The 5,113-nt window shown below is 42.9% G+C and overlaps 1 pseudogene; it reads right to left on the reverse strand.

Moving 5' to 3' along the window:
* Positions 1-430: 430 nt before the first annotated feature.
* Positions 431-2,591, reverse strand: LOC119339454 (annotated as a pseudogene).
* Between the last annotated feature and the right edge of the window lie 2,522 nt (positions 2,592-5,113).

Consider the following 5,113-nt stretch of genomic DNA (forward strand, 5'->3'; position numbering starts at 1 on the left):
ACGGCGGCCGCCGTTAGACGTGGACGTTGCCGACGGCAAGGGCCGTCGGCATAGATGTACAGCCCTCGTCGGGAAATCTTCTATGCCAACGGCCTTTCTATGCCGACGGCCTCCCGGGCTACGCCGACGTATATGTTGCCGACGGCCCTATGCTGACGGGGGCCATCGGCAAAGGCCTATCCCGACGGGATTGAGGGATATGCCGATGGCCCTGGCCGTCGGCATAGGGGGTGATTCTGGTAGTGCACCCACACACACTGTATTCAGTTGTTCTAGGGACACCAAGTTCCCTATCCCAACTGGCAATGCAATATTGGTGTAAACAAGTAGGCACATCAAATGTCTTAACCGAGGAACACTTGGTGGAACCTCATCAAATCCATTTATTCTTAAGTCCAATGTTTGGAAAAAAATGCAACTTTCCTTTTTTTCATGGGAGAACACCAACATATGTATCCAGTAACACTAGGTACCTCAGATGTAATAAATTCTCAACGCATATGTGACTACTTTCCCTAAGATCAAAATCTTCTAGATCCAATATACGCAAAAATTGGAAGTTTGAAAGAGTCTGAATCAGATTAACATCAGTTCTAAACAGAGTAACAGACCTCAACTTTGACATACTTGTGGCGTCAATCCGATGGGTCGTGAGCACTAACATGCTATTCTGAAAGGATAATCTGCGAACCATGCTATCTGAATTACTTCTGCTTTTCTTAGTACCATCCAATATAGTAACATAGTTTTCTCCACTGGACGGAGAACATATCAGATCATGTACCATATCATGTACACGGCAACCTTCCGACCAATATTGAACATCAATATATATTTGTTGAATCAAGTTTCTGTTGATCAAAACTCATTGAAATATCTCTCTCCGAGCTCAAATAGTCTAATTTCTTCTTCAGCAGCTTGGATAAAGCCTTCAGCTATCCACCTCCGTATCAACCGGTCTCTTCTTATGTCATGATCTTCTGGGAATAGACCGAGATATAACACACAAGTCTTTAGGTGGGAAGGTAGATCATAATAACTAAAGGATAGTATCCTCTGCATGTCCTTTGCAGTACCACGTTCTGCAAGCCCACGACCAATGGAACTGAGTATCTTGTCCCATTGATACTTTGGTTTTATATGTTGATCATTACTAGCTAAAAGACTTGCCATAGTTATGATGGCTAGTGGTACTCCGCCACATTTTTTCAAAATTTCTATAGATACTTGCTCCAATTCATTGGGACAATCACTTCCTTGGGAGAATATTCTTTTGTTGAAGAGTCTTCTGGAATCACCATCATCAATGGATTTCATATTATGAATAATATCACCACTAGATGGGCAACATGCTTTAGAGACACTGCTTGTGCGGGTTGTCGTTATTACTCCACTACCGAGATTGCTCCTAGAGAAAGTACACTTGATAATTTCCCATGCATCTTCACTCCATATATCATCAATCACGATTAAGTACCTGTGTGGTTTTTTAGAGTGTTAGTTCCATAGTTTTAAACAGCGTACTATCTCGGCGCTATAGCGTTTGAAGGGGCATCACGCTAAGTCGTTTAGCATCACTTAGTGAGATATAGCGCCAATTTCGCATGCCAACACTTCTACCGCTATTTACCATGGGCCGTTATTTAAAACTATGGTTATTTCGCATATCAATGAACAGTTGAACATACACATAACCAGGTTTCTGTTTGTATAATATTTATTAATTTGGAGATGTATACCAATGAATTCATACCTCTTATCCTGAAGAAATGCTCTCAGCTCGTCGATGAGTTGTTGATTGTCCCACACAGCCTCATTGATGTGCGCAAACAGAATCCTATCAAGTCCGTACAACATCTTCTTGAATATATTTGTCATATTAGGATTTCGAGAGACTGAAACAAACGCTCCACAATCGAACTGCACTATGATCTTATCATACACTGCTTTGCTAAGTGCTGTCTTGCTCAATCCTTCAAATCCAACAATAGACAACGTCTTGAGTTGCTACCTTGACATCCCATCTCCATCAAATAGCTTCTCAATCAGCTCATCCCGTGTCTCCTCGATGCCCACGAGCTCTGTGATATCTTTGTACATAGCCTTCATGCGAGGATCAACGATATTACTGGCACCATTGGCGCAGGCCTCAAGCGCGTACCTTTGACGGAGCTCGCCAAGCTCCTTGGTAGCTCCTGCGCGTCTCGGACAGCACCAGAGATCTGGTGGAGAGCCATGCCCTTGCTGAAAAACTTCTTGGTCCGCTTGGCAAACTTATTGACTCTGTTCTTCATGTTGTTGGGGCTGAGTTCACCATGGACGCCGTCGTACAGGTGGACCATGTACGCATCCACAGCGTCCTCCATGTTGTAGGAGAGCTCCCGGACCTTGTCCACCCATATTCGGACTTGTGAGTCCAGCTGCTCCACCGGCACGTCGCCGACCTTGTGGAGGAAGACATACATCATCTCCAGCTCTGTCCAGAGGGACTTGACGCCCTTCTTCACACGGTTGCTGAGGGTGAATTCGGCCATGAGGAGGTCGCCGAGCTTACGGAGGAGGGGGCTCAGTGCCCCAGCTGCAACCTGCATCGCGCGGGTGGTGTTTCAGGGGAAGGAGCGAGCGTAGGTATTTCTGCACAAGTTCTATGTACAATGATGCTGTTTGCTCCTGTTGTGTGGTTGGTTAGTGTTGTACTGAAGTGAGGGACGCAGATAAACAAGACAGTGTCACATTCAAGCTGACTCACCAATATCCATCTTGTTACATTATTTGTTTCCTTGATCTGAATAGAAGTAACATGCAGGCCTAGCTATCACTTGAACAGAGGTCCAAAATTCGTCGTGAGCATTCAAGCCATTGATCAGCTGATATTCGCTCAAACTGTTATGGCATTCTTCTTCTTAGATTTTCAAACGTTTGTTTTGTACGCCTAAAATGGAGTAAGATGGAGCAGGAACTTTGCCCGGAGGTAGTAGGAATGGTTCTGCAAGACCGTGATTTTTCAAGAGCTAAGCAAAAGTAAACTAAAATTCTATCGTTTTCAGGAGTACGTGGCTCCCTGTTTGTTGGACCAATCGATCAAGCTTTCGGCTTTGTTGCAAAATTATCCCTTGCTAACCACCCTGACATTGCTGTCTCTAGCTCTGGCCTCATACATGTGAATTTTATGGTTGTCCCATTCACTTATTCTTCAGAACGTAAGTGTCAAGATAGACGACCTTACAGATGTTAAAAATAAGCCACGGCGAGGCGACACGGGTGCGCATCGGGTGCATGTGCGTGTGCACGCCAAACACGTCAGATGCAAACCAGGTCGCGTCGGGTCTGTGACAAGTGTGAGTGTGTGCGTGCGTGTGGTGCACAGGAGTGTCCGTGCACGTGTACACCGTGTGCGTGTGTGTAGGCATAGGCAGTTGGCGGTATGAGCGTGCGCGGTTCTGTTGGAGCTCGCCGCGAGCTGCGCGCGTCGGAGCGCGTCGCGGGCGCGGGCTGAGCGTGCGCACAACCGGGGAGTGGAAGCGTGGGTCCGTACCCAGTGTGCTGGCTCGGGTACAAAGCCGCGTGGTGGACGTTGTAACAGCTTGTGTGGTGCAGCTTGAGTTGTTGCTTGAGCTCGTAAAAAGCCGTCGTTGCGGCGGGCGTATGAGCGACGGAAAAACCACTGTGCCCCTGTGTCCTTCTTCTTCCTCCTGTCCAACTCTTTCTTGTGTTGTTCGAGCGCAGCAGAGAGTAGGGAGTGTTGCAGAGAGATGGAGAGCTAGGGTTAGACACCAACAACAATTATTTATATTTCGTTCATGAGTCAAAAAAATCAAGATGGTTGAGTACAAGTCAGTTGCCAATGCGACTGCTAAACTTATATAGATTGAGTCCCTACTTCGAGAGCTAGGAGTTGCTCAGCCACATCTGTCGGTCCTCTGGTGTGACAACATCGGTGCTACGTTTCTGTAATCAAACCCGGTGTTCCATGCACGGACTAAAGACATTGAGATTGACTATCATTTTGTGAGGGAACGTGTCGCACAGAAAGTACTACAAGTTAGGTTTATCTCTTCAAAAGATCAACTTGCAGACATCTTCACCAAGCCTCTACCTTCTCCCATGTTTGAGGTCTGTAGGCGCAATATCAACCTCTTAGTTGCTTTAGGAATGAGGTGAGATTGAGGGAGGATGTTAGACTTCGTATTGTAGCCTTTTGTGTAATTCATACCATATTATATATATATATATATATATATATATATATATATATATATATATATATATATATATAGGACGGCAGTATGGGACACCTAGGTGCCCAGGCTCCTTGTATTTCCACCGTTTGATTGCATTTAGATGCGTGTTATTGTGATAGGTATAGAAGGTAACTAAATCCATTATTAATTGCCAATTCTCAAACAAATAAATATGGAAACAATTATAATGAATATCATAAATGGATGTCATTAAGCACACCATGCATGATAACATATATCTTTAGAAGGAAAAAAATACTACACATTAGATATATTACAAATTAGGTATATATGAATTCATCTGTTTAGTATGACCCCATTAAATTTTTATACGTATATACCCAGAATAATTAGTATGTACATATGATTTCATCTGTTTAGTATGTACCCATGGTCACCTTAATTTGTATAGAAATATTAGCCATTAAAAAGTTTGACCCGGTATATTTTTTTTTAAATACTAGATACCTTGAAACGTAAAACTTTAGAAAAATGCATAAAAACATCCTTAATATACATACGAACCATAGGAACGACGTTTCGTACTATTTGTCATATCTGATACCTTAAGAAATAAGATTATATATGCATACTCTTTTTGTTTGGAAAGGAATCATACTAGGAAACCGTAGTATATTATTTTTTTGGAAAGCAATTATTGTCCATTTATGCTTGTAGTGCATGTAAAGAAAATTTGGAAAGCCATGCACTACAAATATGACTTGCTATATTGGGACTTAGGTGCCTAGGCACCTAGGTGGCCCACATAATTTACCTATATATATATATATATATACATATATATATATATATATATATATATATAGGATAACACTATTCTAATTCTGATATTAGAATAACTATTTGGATCA

This window comes from Triticum dicoccoides, chromosome 7B (assembly GCF_002162155.2).
Source record: "Triticum dicoccoides isolate Atlit2015 ecotype Zavitan chromosome 7B, WEW_v2.0, whole genome shotgun sequence".
NCBI classification, from domain to species: domain Eukaryota; kingdom Viridiplantae; phylum Streptophyta; class Magnoliopsida; order Poales; family Poaceae; genus Triticum; species Triticum dicoccoides.